This window comes from Bos grunniens, chromosome 10 (genome assembly GCF_055505025.1).
Source record: "Bos grunniens cultivar Pamir isolate PY7600 chromosome 10, Bosgru_T2T1.0, whole genome shotgun sequence".
NCBI classification, from domain to species: Eukaryota; Metazoa; Chordata; class Mammalia; order Artiodactyla; family Bovidae; genus Bos; species Bos grunniens.
Window position 1 is genome coordinate 46,574,099 of NC_141174.1, and position 25,850 is coordinate 46,599,948.

A 25,850-nucleotide genomic window follows, 5' to 3' on the forward strand; every position below is an offset into this window, starting at 1 on the left:
TGGAGGATGAGATGCTTGGATGGCATTACCGACTCAATGGACATGAGTTTGAGTAAACTTCGGGAGTTGGTGATAGACAGGGAGGCCTGGCGTGCTGCAGTCCATGGGGTTTCAAAGAGTCAGACACAACTGAGTGACTGAACTGAACTGAACTGAGAAACATTATGAACCTTTATATCTCCTACTTGGTTGTGGAACGGATGCAGTTTCTTTGGATCATGCAAAATGTAAAGCTGACTTATTTGGTTGTGGTTCATCATGTCTGTGCCTTGCAGAGTGAAAAGCATAACAAGGCTTTGTTGTTGTTCAGTAGCTCAGTTGTGTCCGACTCTTTGTGACCGCGTGGACTGCAGCATGGTAAGCTTCCTTGTCCTTCACCATCTCCCAGAGCTTGCTCAAACTCATGTCCAACCATCTCATCCTCTGTCATCCCCTTCTCTTCCTGCCTTCAATCTTTCCCAGCATCAGAGTGTTTACTAATGTGTCAGCTCTTCACATCAGGTGGCCAAAGTATTGAAGCTTTAGCTTCAGCATCAGTCCTTCCAATGAATATTCAGGATTGAATTCCTTTAGGATGGACTGGTTGGATCTCCTTGCAGTCCAAGGGACTCTCAAGAGTCTTCTGTAACACCACAGTTCAAAAGTATTAATTCTTTGGAGCTCATCCTTCCTTATGGCCCAACTTTCACATCTGTACGTGACTACTGGAAAAACCATAGCTGTGACTAGATGGACCTTTTTTGGCAAAGTAATGGCTCTGCTTTTTGGTATGCTGTCTAGGTTGGTGATAGCTTTTCTTCCAAGGAGCAAGTGTCTTTTAATTTCATGGCTGCAGTCACAATTTGCAGTGATTTTGGAGCCCCAATAAATAAAGTCTGTCACTGTTTCCATCGTTTCCCCATCTATTTGCCAAGAAGTGATGGGACTGGATACTTCGTATTTTGAATGTTGAGTTTTAAGCCAGCTTTTTCACTCTCTTCTTTCACCTTCATCAAAAGGCTCTTTAGTTCTTCTTCACTTTCTGCCATAATGGTAGTGCCATCTGCGTATCTGAGGTTATTGATATTTCTCCCAGCAATTTTGATTCCAGCTTGTGCTTCATCCAGCCTGGCATTTCGTGTGATATACTCTGCATAAAAGTTAAATAAGCAGGGTGACAATATACAGCCTTGACATACTCCTTTCCTAATTGGAACCAGTCTGTTGTTCCATGTCCAGTTCTAACTATTGCTTCTTGACCTGCATGCAGGTTTCTCAGGAGGCAGGTAAGGTAAATTGGTCTAGAATTCCTATCTCTTTAAGAATTTTCCCAGTTTGTTGTAATCCACATACTCAAAGTCTTTAGCATATTCAATGAAGCAGAAGTAGATATTCTTTAGGAATTCTCTTGCTTTTTCTATGATCCAGTGGATGTTGACAATTTGATCTCTGGTTCCTCTGCCTTTTCTAAATCCAGCTTGAATATCAGGAAGTTCTCAGTTCACGTTCATAGTTCCAAGCCTAGCTTGGAAAATTTTGAAGATTACTTTGCTAGCATGTGAGATGAGTACAATTAGGCAGTAGTTTCAGCATTCTTTGGCATTGCCTTTCTTTGGGATTGGAATGAAAACTGACCTTTTCCAGTCTTGTGGCCACTGCTGAGTTTTCCAAATTTGCTGGCATACTGAGTGCAGCACTTTCACAGCATCATCTTTTAGGATTTGAAATAGCTCAACTGGAATTCCATCACCACCACTACCTTTGTGCATAGTGATGCTTCCTCAGGCCACTTGACTTCACATTCCAGGATGTCTGGCTCTAGGTGAGTGATTACACCATCATGGTTATCTGGGTCATGAAGATCTTTTTTGTATAGTTCTTCTGTATATTCTTGCCACCTCTTCTTAATATCTTCTGCTTCTGTTAGGTCCATACCATTTCTGTCCTTTATCAAGCCCATCTTTGCATGAAATGTTCCCTTGTATCTCTGATTTTCTTGAAGAGATCTCTAGTCTTTCCTATTGTATTGTTTTCCTCTATTTCTTTGCACTGATCACTGAGGAAGGCTTTCTTATCTCTCCTTGCTATTCTTTGGAATTCTGCATTCAGATGGGTGTATCTTTCCTTTACTCCTTTGCCTTTCACTTCTCTTCTTTTCTCAGCTATTTGTAAGGTCTCCTCAGACAACCATTTTGCCTTTTTGCATTTATTTTTCTTAGGGATGGTTTTGATCACTGCCTCCAGTACAATGTTACAAACCTCTGTCCGTAGTTCTTCAGGTAGTCTATCAGATCTAATCCTTTGAATCTACTTGTTACTTCCACTTATAATCATGGGCTTCCCTGATAGCTCAGTTCATAAAGAATCTGCTGGCAATGCAGGAGACCCCAGTTCAATTCCTCGGTCAGGAAGATCTGCTGGAGAAGGGATAGGCTACCCACTCCAGTATTCTTGGGCTTCCCTTGTGGTTCAGCTGGTAAAGAATCTGCCTGCAATGAGGGAGACCTGTATTAGATCCTTGGGATGGGAAGATCCCCTGGAAATCGGAAAGGCTACCCACTCCAATATTCTGGCCTGGAGAATTCCATGGACTGTGTAGTCCATGGGGTTGCAAAGAGTTGGACATGGTTGAGTGACTTTCACTTCACTTCACTGTATAATCGTAAGGAATTTTATTTAGGTCATACCTGAATGGCCTAATGTTTTTCCCTACTTTCTTCAATTTAAGTCTGAATTTTGCAATAAGGAGACTTAATAACAAGGCTTATGATGATTATCTACTTGTGGATCCCCAGGAACATAAAAGCAGTGTGTTGTGGGAAGAGTAGAGCATAGGGATAGCAAAGAAGCAGCATGGCTAATCTGTATCAACCTTTTTCCCTGTTGAGCTCTGCAGTGACTTCACTTCAGCACAGAACTAACCCCAGGTAGCCACTGCTCATTGACCAGGCTTAGCTCTAGAGAGGAAACCTATTTGGCATCACCAGCCCCAGTGGCTCAGTGGTAAAGAACCCTCCTGCCAAAAAGGAGATGTGGGTTCAATCTCTGGGTCAGGAAGATCCCCTGGAGACAGACATGGCAACCCACTGCAATATTCTTGCGTGGGAAATCCCATGGATAGAAGAGCCTTGTGGCTACAGTACCTGGGGTATAGCAAAGAGTCAGACATAACTTAGCAACTAAACAACAACAAGCCATGCAGGGGGGAGACTTAGTTCCCAAGCCCAAAGTGCTACTCATTGGCTAAGTGGCCCTGAGCAAGATCTTTAACTTTACAACTCCTCAATGAGGTCATTATTCAATAGAGATAATGATAGTCCGTCTTTCCAGTGTTATTGTGAGGGATAAAATAAGATACATATAGCACAGGACCTTAATCAACATTAATTATCCTTGGAAAGAAAGCAGGGACAATGCATCTTTAACCCCCCTTTGCAATCACAAAATCATCCAGAAAATAAAATCATTTCAATCATTCCTGCAAGGTAGGTCCCTAAGGAGCACCTGTGAACATTCCAGTGAAAGGAGACAGCTGGCCATGACACTGCACTTTGAGCTTGTTCTGTTTAGCATGGCCATTGTGCTCACTGATGTTTACCTACTGCTGATGAAGTTACTCAGTTCTTGTCCTTGAGTACTTCCTGGCTCTTGTGCAATATCTCCTGATTTGAGGCTAGATTCCTGCCACTCATGTTACTGGTCACAGCAGAAGTGGTTATGCTTTAACTCTCTGTGAAGTGTGAATTGGAGAGAGACTGAAGGGACTGGGGGTCAGGGTGAAGGAATATTAGGGATCCTGTTCTGCCTGATCTATTTGATTCAATAATTATTGATTACCTACCATACACCAAGCTTCGAGGGTATAAACAGGACATGCCCCCTGCATCGGGCAGCTCAGAGCTTAGTGATGCAGTGAGAGTAAGTTTTCACTTTTATGAAAAGTTACACACAAACTATGTTGGATATAATAAGAGATTCCTTCAAAATATATGTGTAAAATGTGCACATTCCAACTTCAGTAAGAATGCAAGTATGTTTACTTAGAAGACCCATTTGAACTTAAAAGAAAATATATTTTTCCTTAAAGAAAAACAGAACTAAAAGCTACCAAGACATATGCAGACTTCAGTATGTGTGTATGTTTTTTATTAAATATATATGAAAATTTAAAGTGAAAAATTTTGTCATGCACATGTATACATAACTGTAAAGCTCAGTGAGTTTTCACAAACTGGACACATTTATGTAAACAATATACAGATTAGGAAACAGAATCTTACCAGCACCATAAAATCTCCGCATCAGGTTCCTTCTAGTCACTTCCCCCAGGGAAGCAAATATCTTGTATTCTAATAGCATAAAATACATTTTTATGTCTTTGTACTTTATATTAATAGAATCGTATAGTGTGGTATGTGGACTTTTAGGGCTTCCCAGGTGGCTCTAGTGGTAAAGAACCTAACTGCCAATGCAGGAGACGTGAGACATGGGTTTGGGACTTCTCTGGGGGCCCAGGGGCTAAGACTCAGTGCTCCCAATGCGGGGGCGGGGCTGGATTTGATCCCTAATTGGGGAACTCAGTCCCACATGCAAAACTAAGCATTCAAATGCTCCACCTAAGGCTTGATACTGCCAAATAAGTAAATAAATAAATCTTTTGAAAAAGAGAGAGAGAGCCATGGGTTGGGAAAATCCCTTGGAGGAGGACATGACATCCACTCCAATATTCTTGCCTGGAGAATCCTATGGACAAAGGAGCCTGGCATGCTACAGTACATAGGGTCACAAAGAGTTGGACATGACTGAAGTCACTTAGCAAGGCATGGGACAGCAAATTGTTTTTTTTTAAACATTTTCCTTTCAAAATTTAGTTTATTATTTGATGATTATTTATTAATTTAAATTAGCAAAGTTTTATCCACTGTGAAACACAGACTTGAAAGAACGTTTTCTCAGGCTTTTGTGAAAATCACCAATTCTTTCTGCACAGGACAATGCCTTTGTACGTGGATGTCCTGATCATGGAGTTTATACTTCAAAATGTGAACTCATTCATTAGAAAATGCTTTTTGACTGAAGGCCAGGTACTTGCTTCCCAGCAACACAGCTTAAGTAAATGCCCCACTCAGACAGTCAACATTACTGTCTCAAAAATCTTTCATTCTGACATATTATCACACATTTGTCATTAGGAAACTGCATACTCACATATGTCCATAAATATTTGGTCTTGGTAGACCCAGGTTGACCTGCTTGAGAACCAGAGGAAAGAAAAATCTTATCTCTGTCCTTGGAAAAGGTACAATTAAATGAAGGGAAAGTTTGAATGTGGTCTCTGAGAGACTTTGTTTCCCTAAAAACAAAATCATTTTGCTTTAGTCAATCAATAACTCTCCTTGGTAAATGTGAATCTTAGGCTCAGAAAGAGGTTATCGGCCATAACATTTCTTAACACTTTCATAATGTTATCAGAAATTAAAGGTAACATTTATCAAATATTTACAAGTTGCATGGGACACAGCACAGTGTAAACATATGAATCTGATAATATCCAAGCTGCTGTTTTAAAACAGATCCAAAAAAATCTCAAAAATGTTTGCTCTTCAATGATGCATTCTCCATCATGTAAAAATTTAACTACTGAGATGCTCTAATGACACATGGAATGGGTCACACAAGGAGGAAGGTATCTCAGGTGAAAGGTCAATATCAACACAGATGAAAGAGATTGCATTAAGCAGCTTATGCCAACCAGGAAGGACACACATTTTCTAAATGAAAATAGAAAAAGATAGCTATTATATAATGGAAAATGTGAGACAAATATTATTTACTTTAGTTGACTACACATGAAAAGTATGTACAAAAACACACAAAAAATAAATCTCTCATCGTCCTGTAGTCACTTTCATTCTTTTTGTGGTAGCATTTCTCCAGGTTCTATGAGGGCAGAAACTTCTTTCATCTTTCTCCTTCCCTAGTCACCTGGGTGCTTTGCGTTTGTATAAAGCCCATCCGGTCCAGAGCCCCCATAGCCACCTCTCTCATAGTGGATCCTCTATTCTCTTAATTGGAGGAAGGTGAGAGGAGGAGGAGGGGGAGGTGGGAGGAAAGAGGTAGAGGAGGTAAAGGAGGAAGAGGAGAGAAACATAAGCTGGGAGGCCACAGTCTTTAAGAAGAGAAAATGTCATTACCTGGCAAAGGAAAGTTGCAAAGTCCTAATGGCCCAGTCTGCACACTTCCTTTTAGTGAATCTGATGGCCCAAACATTGCCATTCAGCCCTAACGCAAGTCCTTTGAACTGCTGCTGTCTCCACAGTCTTTCACCTCTAGGCCAGGTTTGATGACCAGAACTTAAGCAGAACTGCAGTGAGTTTCTTCTGGAGAATAAGGGGTAATTGGAGTTATCTGAAAGATTTCAGTTCAGTTCAGTTCAGTCTCTCAGTCGTGTCCGAGTCTTTGTGACCCCGTGAACAGCAGCACGCCAGGCCTCCCTGTCCATCACCAACTCTCAGAGTTTACCCAAACTCATGTCCATTGAATCGGTGATGCCATCTAACAATCTCATCTTCTGTCATCCCCTTCTCCTCCTGCCTTCAATCTTTCCCAACATTAGGGTCTTTTCAAATGAGTCAGCTCTTCACATCAGGTAGCCAAAGTATTGGAGTTGCAGCTTCAACATCAGTCCTTCCAATGAACACCCAGGACTGATCTCCTTTAGAATGGACTGGTTAGATCTTCTTGCAGTCCAAGGGACTCTCAAGAGTCTTCTCCAACACCACAGTTCAAAAGCATCAATTCTTCATCACTCAGCTTTCTTTATAGTCCAACTCTCACATCCATGCATGACTACTGGAAAAACCATAGCCTTGACTAAAGGACCTTTGTTGACAAAGTAATGTTTCTGCTTTTTAATACGCTGTCTAGGTTGGTCATAACTTTCCTTCCAAGGAGTGAGCGTCTTTTAATTTCATGGCTGCAGTCACCATCTGCAGTGATTTTGGAGCCCAAAAAAGTCAAGTCAGCACTGTTTCCACGTTTCCCCATCTATTTGCCATGAAGTGATGGGACCAGATGCCATGATCTTTGTTTTCTGAATGTTGAGCTTTAAGCCAACTTTTTCAATCTCTTCTTTCACTTTCATCAAGAGGCTCTTTAGTTCTTCTTCACTTTCTGCCATAAGGGCAGTGTCATCTGCATGTCTGAGGTTATTGACATTTCTCCTGGCAATCTTGATTCCAGCTTGTGTTCTTCCAGCCCAGCGTTTCTCATAATGTACTCTGCATATAAGTTAAATAAGTAGGGTGATAATATACAGCCTTGACATACTCCTTCTCCTATTTGGAACCAGTCTGTTGTTCCATGTCCGGTTCTAACTGTTGCTTCCTGACCTGCATACAGGTTCTCAAGTGGCAGGTCAGGTGGTCTGGTATTCCCATCTCTTTCAGAATTTTCCAGTTTATTGTGATGCACACAGTCAAAGGCTTTGGCATAGTCAATAAAGCAGAAATAGATGTTTTTCTGGAACTCTCTTGCTTTTTCTATGATCCAACGGATGTTGGCAATTTGATCTCTGGTCCCTCTGCCTTTTCTAAATCCGGCTTGAACATCTGAAAGTTCATGGTTCACATATTGCTGAAGCCTGGCTTGGAGAATTTTGAGCATTAGTTTACTGGAGTATGAGATGAGTGTAATTGTGTGGTAGTTTGAGCATTCTTTGAAATTACCTTTCTTTGGGATTGGAATGAAAACTGACCTTTTCCAGTCCTGTGGCCAGTGCTGTTTTCCAAATTTGCTGGCATATTGAGTGCAGCACTTTCACAGCATCATCTTTTAGGATCTGAAATAGCTCAACTGGCATTCCATCACCTCCACTAGCTTTGTTCGTAGTGATACTTCCTAAGGCCTATTTGACTTCACGTTCCAGGATGTCTGTCTCTATGTGAGTGATCACACCATCGTGATTATCTGGGTCGTGAAGATCTTTTTTTGTATAGTTCACACACATATACATTTTTTGTATAGATCACACGATTGTGAAAGATTTAGAACAATGAATTAGAGCTTTCAGAACAGAAAATCTCTTCAAGTATATTTTGTTGGTGGTATATTTGTTTCATTGTTTTCAGAGTTGAAAGAGTTTACCTTGCAAATTTCTTAGCTCTTTAAATCTGAAAACTGCACTTAATTCTACAGTGATGGTGGATGGCAACCAGAAATTCAAGGGTGCATTCCAAGGGTAATTGAAAATAAAGCCCAGATTGCCTTATAAAAATAGAACCAAAGAAAATGTTCTCCTTAGAACATACTAAGTTGTTGTTGTGGTTTTGTTTTAATCCAGTATTAGTAAAGGAATAGAGGGGCAGAGAGAACCAGAATTTCAATGTCATCAGACATTTAGCTTCTGCAGAAAGTATATGTGCATTTTTCTTTTCAGCATTTTGCTATGTGTTAAATACTGCAAGTTGTAAAATGCAATTATTTTTATTTATGCACATGACAAATTAATGAAATAACATCATATGTTTTTAAAATTAGGCTGTAAGATGTATATCAGCTACCCTTCATTAAATTGGGCCTTTAATGGGTATTCACTCTGTGAATATGGCTAGGTAAAAAGAAGAGCCTTATAACTAATTGCCTTCCTGCCCCAGGCACCCAAACATCTTTCTGCAACTCGGGATTTGTCCCTCCAGGATACTACTGCCAAAATGATCAACACAAGGTCCCAAAATAACAATTTATTCTGCCCAAAGGACATTGTGCCCTCAGTCTCCTGGCCAGATGAATTGGCACAATTACATCCTTCTTTCTTGCATTCCCCCTCAGGATATCCTAGGTGTCAGGGCTTTACATGTTGAGATGATTCAGAGCAAAAAATCTGCTAAGAGGGAAGACAGTGCTACAAGCGTCTTCTTAGATTCTTAGGTCCAAACTGATGGAGCGAAACAAATCCTCCATTGGTTTGTTTCCTTCAAAACTTCACTGCCCCTCAGGCACGTGCACAGATCAAGTGGAGAGCTAAATCCTTTCCTGATTCCTAACACAAATGTGTTGGTATTAACCAACAAAAGCCCCAAACTAGCCAATTTCAAGTCTTTTCCATCTGCCTGTCCCCCCACCAAGAGTAAATGACATAAAGATCATTGCATAAATGCTGGCTTAATCTGCTAAGCTATATTTCTGTCTCTGAAGCAGTCTAACAGAAGGAAAATATACATTCATTTCTGCTTTAAGAGGTTTTGTTGTTGTTCAATTGCAAAGTCCTTTCTGACTGTTCTCTGGCCTTGGGGTTTTCCAGGCAATACTACTGGAGTGGGTTCCATTTGCTTCAGGAAATACCACTCTGTTTAACATGGTTTCTTGATCAGTTCAGTTCAGTTCAGTCACCCAGTCGTGTCCGACTCTTTGCGACCCCATGAATCGCAGCACACCAGGCCTCCCTGTCCATCACCAACTCCTGGAGTTCACTCAAACTCATGTCCATCGAGTCGTTGATGCCTTCCAGCCATCTCATCCTCTGTCGTCCCCTTCTCCTCCTGCCCCCAATCCCTCCCAGCATCAGAGTCTTTTCCAATGAGTCAACTCTTCGCATGACACGGCCAAAGTATTGGAGTTTCAGCTTCAGCATCAGTCCTTCCAATGAACACCCAGGACTGATCTCCTTTAGGATGGACTGGTTGGATCTCCTTGCAGTCCAAGGGACTCTCAAGTGTCTTCTCCAATACCACAGTTCAAAAGCATCAATTCTTTGGCACTCAGCTTTCTTCACAGTCCAACTCTCACATGCATACATGACCACTGGAAAAACCATAGCCTTGACTAGACAGACCTATGGTTTCTTGATGATTACCTCTTATTTGCTTTGACTTTTTTACCTTTTTACTCTTTTCTCTCAGTACTTTTCTTTTGGTCAGAGCTGGTTTTTAAAAAATGTTCCTTTCAGTGATTTATTTGAAAATCAGACACACTGAGGTCTGTATGAACAAACCCTTTCATCAGGAAACCCCATAGCTCATGCTGAGAATGTTGGGGAAGTGGGGTGCATCAGTTGCAAACCTTTTTTCCATGTAAATAAGTGGAAAAGACAGGTAAAGAATCTGCCAGCGGCTCAGACAGGTAAAGAATCTGCCAGTGGCTCAGACAGGTAAAGAATCTGCCAGTAATGCTGGAGACCCGGTTTCAATCCCTGGGTTGGGAAGATCCCCTGGAGAAGAGAATGGCTACCCACTCCAATATTCTTGCCTTGAGAATTCCATGAACAGAAGAGCCTGATGGGCTACAGTCCATAGCGTTGCAAAGAGTCAAAAAAAAAAAAACTGAGGGACTAACTTACATTTCAAGTTCAAGTAAGGCTCTTAACAAAGAGCTGGGAAAGTGATAGGGGAAGGTGGTCATTTCCTCAGACAGAGGCTCACATCCCATCCCCTTTGAGGTCTCCACTGTCCTGTATTAAAATGACTGACTCTAGCCCCACTCACCGGTAGCCACTTGATCAGCGTTTCTGACCATCAAGAACTTCCTGCTACAGAATTATTTTCCACTACTCTTTAATTTTTGTTTTAAAAAGATAATGCTATTACTTGATGGGAAAAGGGGTAGGGAGAGGGAAATGATCATTCCCAATGAAAATGAAAAGGAGGAAGTATTTACATAAGAATTTCTCAGTTGTTCTTTCAGACTGAAATTATTCCCAGAATTTTCAACAAACCCAGAAATGGGTTGTGTTTACTCACTGTCCATTTTATCTTTGGTATATTTATTGTTCTTCAGTTGGTAAGTCATGTCCGACTCTTTGTGACCCCATGGGCTGCAGCACACAGATTTCCCTGTTCATCACTATCTCCCAGAGTTTGCTAAGACTCATGTCCATTGAGTTGGTGATGCCATCCATCTCATCCATCTCATCATAGCTTTCTATTAAACTAAATTTTAATGAGGATTAATTTACCTGCCAGGTGTGGTGGCAGGTACCTAGGACACAACAGAGAGCTTTACCAGCCACCTCTATCTCTACATGTAGATGATAAATGAGACATTAATCAACTAATCACACAACTAAATATAAAATTATTAAGGTCTTCAAGGAGAGGTACATGGGTCTATATAAACCTATAGTAAAGTTGTTTGCTCTAGTCAGGAGTTCCAGGAATACTTACCTGATGAAGTGGCAGTTGAGCTTGGCTGTAAAGGAGGAGAAAATAGTACTTGAGGAAATGAAGTTGTGACTGAATTGGAGAGAGTGAAGATGGATGGGGAGGTAAGATAAAGCAGAAACAGACCTTACGGGACAGGATCATTCAAGCCCTCATTAAAGATCATTGGAGTTTATCCTAAGAGCAATGAAAAGCCATTGAAAGATTTTACACAGGAGAAATGATGTGATAGGATATGATGACATGACGTATGAGATGAGATGAGATGATGAGATGACATGATATGACATATGAGATGAGATGAAATGCTGTGATATAATATGATCAGATTAGATTTTTCCAGCTGCAGTGTGTTGGTGTGATAGGAACACACTATCAAAAGACTGAGAGATATCAGAAAGCTGACTGTAGAGGTTATTTCATTCAAAAGTCTTTACATGTTAATTAAATCAGTCTGATCCTTATAAGGTAAATCAGACCCTGACTTTGGTCTGATGTACCATGCACTTCTTCTAGGGGTGTCATTTACTTCTCCTTTCTCCTCTTCTAATAGCCCCTTCCCTCCATTTATTCAACAGAGCATTTGTTTATGCCATTTATAAGCCAAAATCACTTAAAAACCTGTCTCAGACTCTTTATTTGTAAAAGAGCTAATTATAGTCCACAGGCTTTTCTCATGAGGTTAGCTATTAAGAGTATAATCTGAAATAATAGGTAAGAAAGTGCCTTGTATACTAGAATATATGAGATCAATGTAGGTTCGCCTTGTTGTAATGCTCCTAAGTATGCATGATGTTCATCTCTGAGTGTTGGTCTGAATATTTTGTCCAGGAAAAAAAAAATTTTCAGATGGTTTAATTAGGATACTCATTAAATTCCTAGTCAAGGCAATAATTAATGCAGAGATAAAAAAGACAAAACAGAGATAGGGCTAGAGAAGGAACTGGGATGACTTCATAGTCATAGCCTCAGGTCTTTGGATGTGATTAAGCTGTACTCCAATCCATTTACCAAGGTGAAAAGGTGTGGATAACACCAGCAGGTGGAACTCATGTCCTCAGAATGCACCCTTTCACAACTGTGACGGCTAAAAAGTCTCTAAGAACCAAAGGATGACATCATTCTTCCTCGGGGGTCACTGACAAGGAGAGCCTCTAAGCTCCCCAGAAGAACAAAGTCCTGCTTATCCTCCAACTTCTGTTTGTGTAAGCAGGTTCATGATTTGACCAAACAAAACTGATGTACCAGGAAATGGATCATGAGGGATGGTGGTAGGAAGCGGAAGAGCCAGGAGAGAGAGGAAGATGAAAGTATATCAGACTCATAAAAAGGCTTTCCATCCAAATTCTGTGAAAGACTAAGCTGCTATAGGAAACAAAGCCTCTCACATATATCTGGTCTCTGTTTTCTTGTTCTTTCTTCATGAAACTTTAACATAGTTTCTTATGACTTATATTGTCACCCTGCTTATTTAACCTATATGCAGAGTACATCATGAGAAACGCTAGGCTGGAAGAAGCTCAAGCTGGAATCAAGGTTGCCAGGAGAAATATTAATAACCTCAGACATGCAGATGACACCACCCTTATGGCAGAAAGTGAAGAAGAACTAAAGAGCCTCTTGATGAAAGTGAAAGAGGAGAGTGAAAAAGTTGGCTTAAAGCTCAACATTCAGAAAACTAAGATCATGGCATCTGGTCCCATCACTTCATGGCAAATAGATGGGGAAACAGTGGAAACAGTAGCTGACTTTACTTTTTTGGGCTCCAAAATCACTGCAGATGGTGATTGCACCCATGAAATTAAAAAATGCTTACTCCTTGGAAGGAAAGTTATGACCAACCTAGACAGCATAGTAAAAAGCAGAGACATTATGTTGCCAACAAAGGTCCATCTAGTCAAGGCTATGGTTTTTCCAGTAGTCATGCATGGATGTGAGAGTTGGACTATAAAGCTGAGCACTGAAGAATTGATGCTTTTGAACTGTGGTGCTGGAGAAGACTCTTGAGAGTCCCTTGGACTGCAAGGAGATCCAACCAGTCCATCCTAAAGGCAATCAGTCCTGGGTGTTCATTGGAAGGACTGATGTTGAAGCAGCAACTCCAATACTTTGGCCACCTGATGTGAAGAAATGACTCATTTGAAAAGACCCTGATGCTGGGAAAGATTGAGGGCAGGAAAAGGGGACAACAGAGGATGAGATGGTTGGATGGCATCACTGACTCAATGGACATGAGTTTGGGTAAGCTCTGGGAGTTGGTGATGGACAGAGAGGCCTGGCATGCTGCGGTTCATGGGGTCACAAAGAGTTGGACACCACTGAGCAACTGAACTGAACTGAACTGAACTGATGACTTTGGGAGTAGAAAGAGTGCTACTCATATTCTGAAGATGGGACAGGCAGTCATGAGCTTATCTGTGCAGAGGAGGAAGAAGAAAGAAGGAAGGTGTTGGGAGCACCCCCTTCATCTGTGAGCACTGCCTCTAGTGCTCTGAGGATTGATCAGTCCTAATTTTACAACACTTTATGTCTCTCCTATGGTTATTTCAAATGGTATTGGAAAAGTTCTCCCCAAATGAAGGGACAGTGAATTACAATGTATGATAACCTGTCTAGATATCTCTGTTATTTCCTGATAAGGTAGTTCTCCCTGGGGAATATTTTGAGGAGATGCTCAAGGAATCCAAATCAGGCTTATAGGAAGTTTCAATTTGAAGACAGAGAGGGCTCTTAGGGTCTGAGAATCCCACTTCCTGTTTCCCAAAGAGCCTTTAGGATTGTGTGTTTGAGACTGTGTGTATGTGTGAGTGTGTGACAGGGAGAAGGTTGCATATGCTCCTTTATAAGAGGTGGAATGCAGGGAAGGTGGGGCACCTTCTGGAAGTTTGGTGGTCTATTAAATTCAATAAGCATTCACTGACATGGATGCAGTTTGAGATAGTCTTAAAGACAGGAACTTTTCAGGTAGGAGAAACAGCTGGAGGAAGAAAATGAAATGTGAAAATGCAGAACTTAGACCAAAAAATTTTATTTGGTCAGCATGACTGGTTATAGAGTAAAAGGAAAATTAGAAAGCTTGAGTATCACCATGATAGAGGGTTTGGAAATCCAGCTAGAAACAGGAGAGGGCCATTTAGTCAATCATTCCAGAAATACTTATTGTGACTATATGCTAGACACAGTTCCAGGTGCTTGAGGTACATCAGGAAACAAAATAGATGAACATTCCTGCTCTTAAGGGATTTAAATTCAGTAGTGACAACCAACTATTATTGTCTGCCATTGACTCTTAATATTCATGAACTGATTTCATCCTTATAACAACCCCTTGAGGTTGGTATTATGATTAACCCACTTTCACAGATAGGATAACTGAGGCGTGGGGAGTTAAACATATTGCCCAAGGTCACACAACTAGTACATGCTCTTAACTACTGCATTACACTAGTTGCAAGAACTGAAGAAGCAGAATTTCAGGATGATGTTTTTGGGGAGAGTGGCAGTGAGGAGTCAGCAATTGTAAGATTATAGCTCTATAATATTACCATGAACTAGGTGACTTAAATGACAGATATTTATTTCTCATAGTCCTGGAGACTGGAAGCCTGAGGTCAGGGTGCCAGTATGTCACATTCTATTGATGGCCCTCTTTCTGACTTACAGATATCCTCGTATACTCTTTTCTTAGTGCACGTGCAGTAATAAGAAGAGATATCTCTCTTTTTCTTTTAACTTTATTTATTTTTGGCTGTGCTGGATTTTGTTGCTGTACAGGTTTTTCTCTAGGTGCAGTGAGCAGGGGCTACTCTCTAGTTTTGGTGCTTGGGTTTCTCATTGAGGTGGCTTCTCTTATTGGAGAGCATGGCTCTAAGGCATGTGGACTCAGTAGCTGCAGCTTCTGAGCTCTAGAGCACAGGCTCATTATTTGTGGAGCATGGGCTTAGCTGCTCCACGGCATGTGGAATCTTCCCACATCAGGGATTGAACCTGTGTCTCTTGTGTTGGTAGGCAGATTCTTTACCACTGAACCACCAGGGAAGCCCCTCTTCTTTTTCTGAAACCATTTTATTGTATATGGCTGACATACAAAAAGCTATGCATAAGCGTGTGTAACATATACAACTTCAGTTTGGAGAGAATTATGTATCTATGAAGCCATCACCTTAATCTGTGTCATAAATATATTCATCACCTTCAAAAGTTTCCTCCTGTCCTCTTTATTTGTTATTATTATTATTATTTAATAACAACACAACTAAAATAGTCAAACTCCTAGGAGCAGAGAGTGGAATGGTGGTTGCCAGGGACTGGGAGGAGGAAGAAAGAGGGAAGTATCAGTCAAAGGGTACAGGTTTTAGTTATGCAAGATAAGTCCTAGAGATCTACTGTCAGTCTACTGCCTGTAGCTTACAATATTGTATTTTGTACTTAACACTTTGCTAAGACAATAGATCTTATGGCAAGTGTTTTTTCCTCTTCTTATAAAGCAACCAATTTTATTGGATTAGGACATTACCTTTATGATTTTGTTTAACCTTGCTGCTGCTGCTCCTGCTGCTAAGTTGCTTCAGTCATGCCCAACTCTGTGCGACCCCATGGACTGCAGCTTTCCAGGCTTCTCCATCCATGGGATTCCCCAGGCAAGAACACTGGAGTGGGTTGCCATTTCCTTCTCCAATGCATGGAAGTGGAAAGTGAAAATGAAGTCGCTCAGTCGTGTCTGACTCTTAGCGACCTCATGGACTGCAGCCTCCCAGGTTCCTCCATCCATGGGATTTTCTGGGCAACAGTACTGGAGTGGGGTGCCATTGCCTTCTCCCTTGTTTAACCTTAATTACTCCTAAAAGCTTTATCTCCAAATGTAGTCACATTGAGGGTTAAGGCTTCAGTGTATGAATTTGGGAGTGGAGATTAATCAGTCTAACATTAAGATTTGTCTATTTTCCCAGTAATTGTTCATGCTTGCTACTTGTATGTGTTTTCTTGTTCTGCTCTATAGGAGGTAGGCAATATTCTCCCCATTCTATGGGTTGTGTAAGATGAAGTTTCAAGAATTTAAAGAAATTTTCTAACCTCTCCTACACTTGTTGGTGGCCCCTGACTTAAAAGCCCGGTCCACTTTTGTTGTATACTATGCCATACTGCCCAACTGCAGCCCATACCTCAGCCTTAGTGCCTGGCCAAGTCCTGAAGGCTCCAGGACTTCTCCAGGGGACCCAGCCCACACAGGAGTCTCCTCCTGTGCCCTGAGGTCCCATGGCAGGCTGAGGCCTGTCACAGCTTCCTGGGTGTTGGGAAACAACTCTACCTGGGGAACCCAGTCTGGAGAAGAGATGCACAGAAGCAAGGTTTTGTGGAGAATGTCTCTAATTCAGTTTAAGGAAGGGTTTTTATTTTGTTGTTGTTATTTGTTTGTTTTAAAGAAACCTAAAGGAGGGAAATGATAGACAATTTCCCATAATAGAATTACTTAGCAGTTTGGGGAAATTAAAATATTTTGTCTATACAAGGAAACCTGAACCTCCTTTTCTCTTAGCCACCTTTCACAGACTTTCTTTTTAAAATGTCTTTGTCCTATTGTTAATTTCTTCATAGCCTGCTGTGAGCTTGGCTTTGTGTAAGGGCTGAGGAAAAGATGTTTGAAATTGTTGTGATGAGTTTCTGGAAAGTGTCATGATGAGGAGACTGTGGCTAAACTTATGAGAATGCATTGATTGAATGGCTCTTTCATCTTCCCATGCCATCCATCTGGTTTTCTAGGTAGAACCATGCAGGGTTGGGATGCTTAGAAACTGACTATACCCTCAGGTGACAAAAAATGAGCATTAAGGGCATTCTATCACTTGGATCTTGTGTACCAACAGCTCTGTGGGAAAGGTAAATCAAAGTGGGAGCTAAATTCAAGCGTATATTTGAACAATGTTTTTTCTCTTAAACTCATAATAAGGAATATAGGAACATGAGTTTGATACTAGATTTCTGTTATTAGTGAGCTCATATTTGTCTCCCAAAACTCTGATAGCTCATCTTTGATTTCAAACATGCTTGTGCATGAGTGTGTGCTTAGTCGCTCAGTCATGTCTGACTCTGCGACCCCATGGACTGTAGCCCACCAGGCTCCTCTGTCCATGGACTGTAGCCCACCAGGCTCCTCTGTCCTCCTCTTCTCCAGGCAAGAATACAGGAGTGGGTTGCCATGCCCTCCTCTAGGGGATCTTCCCAACCCTGGGATCAAGACCAGGTTTCCCACGTTGCAGGTGTATTCTTTACCAACTGAACCCCCAGGAAAGCCACGGACATGCTCAGATCCTGCATTTAATTGAGTAGTTTCTCTGCTCAATTTCTTGGAGAATTCACATATGTTAAATAATTTAATCTTAACACTGACCTACTAAGATGTGGTTATTTCCATGTTAACAAATGAGGAAACTGAAGCTCAGAGAAAGGAATGATGCATGCCAGTTTTACCTCCTGTACGGTCATTGAGGTCTGTGCCTAATTATATTCATCATATCTCCAGGGCTCAGTGAAGTATCTGCTACACAGTATGAACTTAGTGTTGTTTATGATATTACACCCATTGTTGGTTGCCTTCTGAACTCAATACCAATTGCTTCTCAGTTGCCAATCACTTCTGGATAATAAACAATTATATTAGTCAGGGATCTGCAGAGAAACAGAAATATGTATGTGTGTGCTTAGTCACTCACTCATGTCTGACTCTTTGTGACCCTTTGGACTGTAACCCACCAGGCTCCTCTGTTCATGAGATTTTTCAGGCAAGAATACTGGTGTGGGTTGCCATTTCCTTCTCCAGAAGATCTTCCCAACCCAGGGTCGAACCTGTACCTCCTGCATCTCATGCATTGCAGGCAGATTCTTCACCTGTTGAGCCATCAGGGAAGCCCCTATATTATATACACATATATATATATGTTGCTAAGTCGCTTCGGTCGTGTCCGACTCTGTGCGACCCCATAGACGGCAGCCCACCAGGCTCCCCCATCCCTGGGATTCTCCAGGCAAGAACACTGGAGTGGGTTGCCATTTCCTTCTCCAATGCATGAAAGTGAAAGGTGAAAGGGAAGTCGCTCAGTTGTGTCCAACTCTCAGCGACCCCATGGACTGCAGCCTACCAGGCTCCTCCATCCATGGGATTTTCCAGGCAAGAGTACTGGAGTGGGGTGCCATTGCCTTCTCCAATATGTATATAAACATATATTTATAGAAGAATTTATAGTAAATAAGTAAGTATGCATATATATAGGAATTGACTTACATGATTATGGAGGCTGGGAAATCCCACCATCTGCTGTTTACAAACTGGAAAATCAGGAAAGCCAGTGATGTATTCAGTCTGAGTCCCAAGTCCTTAAAACCAGGAAACAGAAGGACAGTGACATCCTACCTCAAAAAGAAAGTAAATTCGCCATCTCTCTACCTTTTTGTTCTATTCGAGTGTTCAGTGGATTGGATCATGCCTGCCAGCATTGGATAAGGCCATCTGCTTTACTCAGTTCATGAATTTAAAAGCTAACTCCTTAAAATAAAGTAAAATAAAATAAAAGCTAACTTCTTCTGGAAACATTCTCAGATGTACCCAGAAATAATGCTTTCTTTACCAGCTATATAGGCATCCCTTAGCCCAATCAAAGTGACATATAGAATTATGTATCACAGTAACATTTGGCCACCTCATGCGAAGAGTTGACTCATTGGAAAAGACTCTGATGCTGGGGGGAATTGGGGGCAGGAGGAGAAGGGGACAACAGAGGATGAGATGGCTGGATGGTGTCACCGACTTGATGGACGTGAGTCTGAGTGAACTCCGGGAGTTGGTGATGGACAGGGAGACCTGGCGTGCTGTGACTCATGGGGTCGCAAAGAGTCTGACACAACTGAGCGACTGAACTGAACTGAATATTACCTCATTGGCTTTGGAGTCTGACAGTGTGGACTCTGAAGGATGATGGAAATAGGCACCAATTTTCCACCAAAATACAAAATTCTGAAGGGCTTCTTTTGTTGAAATCACAACAGCCCTGCATTCTGACTTATGAATAATGGAACCTTCTATTTACTGCTAAAATACCTGAAAGAAATAAGAGGATAGATTTCAGGTGACTTCAGATGAAATCCACATCTGTAACAGCCATTCTGTCTCCCAGGTTTTGGCTGGGACAAGTCATTGGCTTCCAAATTCTCTTTTTCTCCGGCAATCCAGGGCTTTGTCACACTGCATTATAATTACTTGGCTAAATACATTCTTTTTTGTCTGATTTCACTTGGCATAAGTGATGGCTAAAAGGTTGATCTGATCAGTAAGAAATGAGTAAAAATCGGCCCATTCCAGTAAAGTGCACTTAGCACTGTAGTGTTTTGCTCCTCCCCTCCCCTCTCACTTCTTGGGCCCTAACGTGGCTGTGACATTGCTCAGCTTGTCTCTGCCACCACTGGTACTCCACAAGAGCTTTTGTTTCTTATTCCTTTATTATTATTTTTTAAATCCATGGCTTGATTTTTTTTTAAAGGAAGTGGTAGGGAAATAGTGGCACATACAGAGAGGGAAAGAAGAGAGTAACGTGATATTATCTCCCATGAAAAATGCATTTTGTGTGTCAGCAGCTGACGGAAAAACATGCAGACATTCATGGCAAAAGACTTGATGGAATCTTAGGGGACGAATCCTGATGCTTACTTTATTTTTAATGGGATGTCAGTTCTGAAGAATAAACGGTCTTCCCTGAATCCAGAGTTATAAACACTTATTTGTCTAGATAAAGTACAGAAAAGAAATATTGTGTGCTGTGTCCCATAAGTCATCTTCATAGCCTTTCAGGTAAACTACCAAAGATTTTTACTGTTCAATTCAGTGGAACACAAATTGGTAAACTGAGAGCCAACTGATCACAGCCAGTGAAGCAGTCCAGAGCTGCCACCCCAAATTTCATCTTCATCTGAAATGGCAACATCAATTACCTGAAAAACTGCCACAAGAAGGAATGCCCACAAAAAGGACAGCAGGTAACAGATGCTTCAAGGAAAGCAATATTTTAGGGAATTGGTCTAAAGCATTTAGAGTTTTCCTTTTCCAAGTTGTACCAACCAGTAAAATTGAAATCAGTAGTCAGGTGGCTTCAAGTTCCAGTGCAGACTGAAAATCTGAAGAACGGAGGTCAAAACCAAATGTGTATGCAGACATAAATTTGTATTTTGAGCTACTTTATAAGCACCATCTGGAAAGAGGAATACACCTTGGTTAGATTCTTAGATGTTTCTGAACTCTATCTGATACAATTCATATTTTTATAATTTTTTCTCTTTTTTAAAGTGGCCATTATGTGCCAGGCATTGTGTTCAATGGCTAAAGCCACAGAAGTGTTACAGTCTTTCCCAGGCTGGAACTCACAGTCCAGTGAAAAAAATAACATTCCAGTTTCTTTTGTCTAACTCTTCCTTTATCCCACTCCTCTACAAATCCCTGCTGCTGCTGCTGCTAAGTCGCTTCAGTCGTGTCCAACTCTGTGTGACCCCATAGACAGCAGCCCATCAGGCTCCGCCATCCCTGGGATTCTCCAGGCAAGAACACTGGAGCGGGTTGCCATTTCCTTCTGCAATGCATGAAAGTGAAAAGTGAAAGTGAAGTCGCTCAGTCATGTCCGACTCTGAGCGACCCCATGGACTGCAGCCTACCAGGCTCCTCCGTCCATGGGATTTTCCAGGCAAGAGTACCGGAATGGGGTGCCATTGCCTTCTCCACTACAAATCCCTATCTCTGGTTAAATCCAATCCTCCTCTTACTCTGTGGTTACATGCATAAAATGGAAACTTTTGGGAAACACAAATTCAGACTGTCTGATTTCACTTTAAATTTGTTCTTTAAGTTGATATAGACCTTTAGCAATACTTCTATGCATTCTTAGTACATTACTTCCCTCCTTTGTGACTGCTTCATGCCTCCTCCTCTTTCCTAAAAGCTTCAAAAACCTTTCCACTCCTGACACTACTAATGTTAACTCGCATCCTGTTTTATCGAGGAGGTAAAGCAATCACAATAAACTGTGGAAAATTCTGAAAGAGATGGGAATACCAGACCACCTGATCTGCCTCTTGAGAAATCTGTATGCAGGTCAGGAAGCAACAGTTAGAACTGGACATGGAACAACAGACTGGTTCCAAATAGGAAAAGGAGTACGTCAAGTCTGTGTATTGTCATCCTGCTTATTTAACTTATATGCAGAGTGCATCATGAGAAATGCTGGGCTGGAAGAAACACAAGCTGGAATCAAGATTGCCGGGAGAAATATCAATAACCTCAGATATGCAGATGACACCACCCTTATGGCAGAAAGTGAAGAGGAACTTAAAAGCCTCTTGATGAAAGTGAAAATGGAGAGTGAAAAAGTTGGCTTAAAGCTCAACATTCAGAAAACGAAGATCATGGCATCTGGTCCCATCACTTCATGGCGAATAGATGGGGAAACAGTGGAAACAGTGTCAGACTTTATTTTTTTGGGCTCCAAAATCACTGTAGATGGTGACTGCAGCCATGAAATTAAAAGATGCTTACTCCTTGGAAGGAAAGTTATGACCAACCTAGATAGCATATTCAAAAGCAGAGACATTACTTTGCCAACAAAGGTCTGTCTAGTCAAGGCTATGGTTTTTCCTTGGTCATGTATGGATGTGAGACTTGGACTGTGAAGAAGGCTGAGCTCCGAAGATTGCTGCTTTTGAACTGTGGTGTTGGAGAAGACTCTTGAGAGTCCCTTGGACTGCAAGGAGATCCAACCAGTCCATTCTGAAGATCAGCCCTGGGTGTTCTTTGGAAGGAATGATGCTAAAGCTGAAACTCCAGTACTTTGGCCACCTCATGTGAAGAGTTGACTCATTGGAAAAGACTCTGATGCTGGGAGGGATTGGGGGCAGGAGGAGAAGGGGACGACAGAGGATGAGATGGCTGGATGGCATCACTGACTCGATGGACTTGAGTCTGAGTGAACTCTGGGAATTGGTGATGGACAAGGAGGCCTGGCGAGCTGCGATTCATGGGGTCGAAAAGAATCGGACACGAATGAGCGACTGAACTGAACTGAACTGAAAGCAATCAGCATAGAATTTCTGCTTCTCTTGTATCCACCTATTTGCATTTGAATCCCTATTCCCCATATTCCTTCCTGTTACTCCATTTGAACTGTCCTTGCCCCTGGCTAAGTCAAAATCATCCACTTGTGCATGATGCTTCATCCTTTCCTGTCTTGTCAAAGAGTTGACTACAATTACCCTTTTAATCTTCTTTATGGTCAAAATTTTCCAACTTACTTGATTATTTCCATCAGCAAATAAATATGTTTTTATTTTTCTCGTCTTAAAAAAAGCCTGACACTTTCTTGGTCTTTTGCCATATGTCTTTTCCATCTATTGCATAACTTCTCTGCTCTCGTTTCCTTGATGTTTTTGATCCCTTTCTTCCCTTTATTTCTTGTACCCATCCCACTCAAGCTTTTGCCCCAACTACTTAACTGAAATATTTTAGACAGGATCTCCTCTGACCTCTGTGTGGCTAAATCTGATTGTCAATTCTGTATTAGGTTACCTTGATCTATCAGCGGTGTTCAGAGGTTTTCTACAAAGATGGCCACCAAGAATTCTTCCTAATCCAGAACACTTACGTTATGCCTCCCATCAAAAGGTGGAGCCTGTTTCCCCTGATGGGGACTTGTGACTTGCTTTGACCAAAAGAATACATTGGAAGTCATGTTGTGTCAATTCCAAGCCTAGGACTTTATTCTGTCTCTCTCTCTCTCTCCCTCTCTTTATCTCTCTCTCTCTCTCTCTGATTTATACCTACATCTATATCCATCTATATCCACATCCTTTAAAAAAATCCTAGTGCCACATACCTAATGCATTATAGTGTATGCTCAATAAATAGCTGCTAATAAAGACACAGATAGTAGAATTTCAAGAGGAGCCTTGAAGAATGAATAGGAAGTCAGGAGGAAAGTAGAGAAGTAAAAACAGAGAATCATCAAAATTCATGGAATATTTATAATGTCAAGTAATATTTGTATCTTAAATATTTGGATGGGAACAAAGAAGTGATGAAGATTGGGCCAGACTATGAACAGTCTTGAATTCCATGTACTTTCTAAGTGCAAACACCTGTCACTCCATTGTTCTGGAATCTACAAAAGTTCCACCATATTTTCTTTTAGTCCTTACCTTACTTACTGATTTTCTATGTTTTACTTTCCAGCTTGATAGGTGAAACTGCTCACTGGGCCATGAACACACTCTTCCTCTTGGTACCACCTTTCATTCATGATGCCCTTACTTTTCTTCCCCCCATATAAATTATATTTACCGTTCAGTATCTTGCTTTGCCCCTAGGGGATACAAGAATCCTTTACCAATCACTTCAGCACACAGATTTTTCTCTGTTCTCTCAGCTTCTTTTAAAATTATGGTTAATACAACATGGTATGACACTGGTTTGTTTTCTGTATATTTTATGTAAGTTTAGTCTTAAAATCTGAGGACGTAATAAACTTCTTGAGGACAGAATCTGCATCTTATGAATGTAAAAGTCACTCAGTCGTGTCTGACTCTTTGTTACCCCATGGACTTCTCCAGGGAAGAATTCCAGGGAATTCTCCAGGCCAGGATACTGGAGTGGGTAGCCTTTCCCTCTTCCAGGGGATCTTCATAACCCAGGGATAGAGCCCAGGTCTGCATTGCAGGTAGATTCTTTACCATCTGAGCCACCAGGGAAGCTCACTCTGCATGTCTAGGTATATTGTAGGTATACCTACAGTGTTACAATACCTACAATTTTTACAATAAGTATATTATAAAACTTCTTCCGAAATTGGTTAACCCATCTTATTGAAAACCATGCCTTCCCATCCTTGGCATTTAACAGTGTTACAGGGCTGGCTTAAAAAGAATATACTCTGAAGCTTCTTTGATAGAAATACAGTATTTGGACTGTACAAGAGGTAGCACCATTCTATGCTGGTCAGATACTGATCATATACCACTTTCTTTCAGAACTTTGGTAAAACAAATATCATATGTATTCAGACGATTGCATCTTTACCACTAGGAACTAGGGATTTGGGCCTGAGGATGAAAAAATGTAGGGAGAACATGATTTCTATCTTTATATTTGTGAAGGCTGTCAGGGGGAAAGACAGATTAGGCTCTGTGCTGCCCAACAGGGCTGAACTGGGTCAGTGGGGGGAAGCCACAGGGAGGCAGATTGAGGACCCATGGAAGGAAGAACATTCTGAGTTATTAGCTCAGTTCACATTGGAGTGAGTTGCCTCAGGAGGTAGGGAGTTCCAGGGTACCAGAAATGTGCACTCTAAGGCTGAGCTATGCTTTGGCAGAGCTATCACGGCAGGTGTTAAAGCGTTAGAAGGGGATTTAAGAAAATAACGTTTCAGACAATTTTTCCTGCAGATTCTCTCTTCTGCTAGGAACTGGGGCAAAGAATCCAGAGCAGAGCTTCTCTCTTGTTTTCAGACCACCTAAACTAGCTTTCTTGACCTCTGCCAAAGAGAACTTAATTGGTTCTGGATATTCCTTTGGGTATATTCTCAGTTCTTCCTTATTTAGACAGAAAGAACTTATTCCACAGTGAAGATACAGACATCCTTGAATTTTTTATAAACTCCTGAAATTGAAGTTTGTCAGTTTTTATTTTTAAAGACTTTATATTTGTTGGGCAATTTTAGGTTCACAGCAAAATTAAGAAGGTACAGAAATGTCCCTTATATCCTCCCTGCCATACATGCAGAGCCTCTCCCATTATCTCCTACTAGAGGGGTACATTTGTCACAGCTGACAAGCCTGCACTGACACATCATTATCACCCATAGTCCATAGTCTATATTAGAGTTCACTCTCAGTGTCATACATTCTGTGGGTTTGGGTAAATGTATAATGGCATATATCTATCATAGTTTTTATAGAAAACATAGTATCACTCTGGTGGGGGATGTGGATAATGGGAGATGCTATGTGTATATATATATATATGTATATATATATACACACACATACATATATATACATAAGACATTTTTTGCAAAAGGACCTTAAGTCTGCCACATTTCTCTGAAAGGGATTCCGATGCTATTTTATGAGCACTTCTAGTCTTTTTATCAGCAAGAAATAAATAGCACACTCTAAGCTCGTAATTGAGTTGAGTATAATATAGTAAATGTTTTCAAAGATATGAACAGACTTTAGGAAAATAAACTGTACAAAACCTAGAGTCTAATACTAGTTGGTGCAGTTATCCTGAAGAAGCAAGAGGAAAGAACAGTTTCAAAAACCCACTGAGGAGCATGTAAGAAAAGAATGACTTGGAGCTAGGCCCCTGGTAGAGAGACTAGTCAACCCACTATGGCCTCGCAAAGATGGAGCTGAGGAAAACCTCCCTCATCCTCATTTTCTCCTTCTTTCCGTCACCTATTAGTAGTTCCTCTCATTGACAGAGCCAGCTGGAAGCCAGTAGGTGAAGACGTCTATTGATTCTGCCCACGTGGGTCAATCCCACAGTATACAAGATAGTAAAGAAGGCTACAGAGTGAACGTGGAGAGGCCAGCAGAAAAGGCCCAGCACTGGCCTCTCTCATAGCATTCATCTAGGTAGCCATTTGCCACACGCTACCCTTGCAGGAATACAGCTCCTGCTGCTGCTGC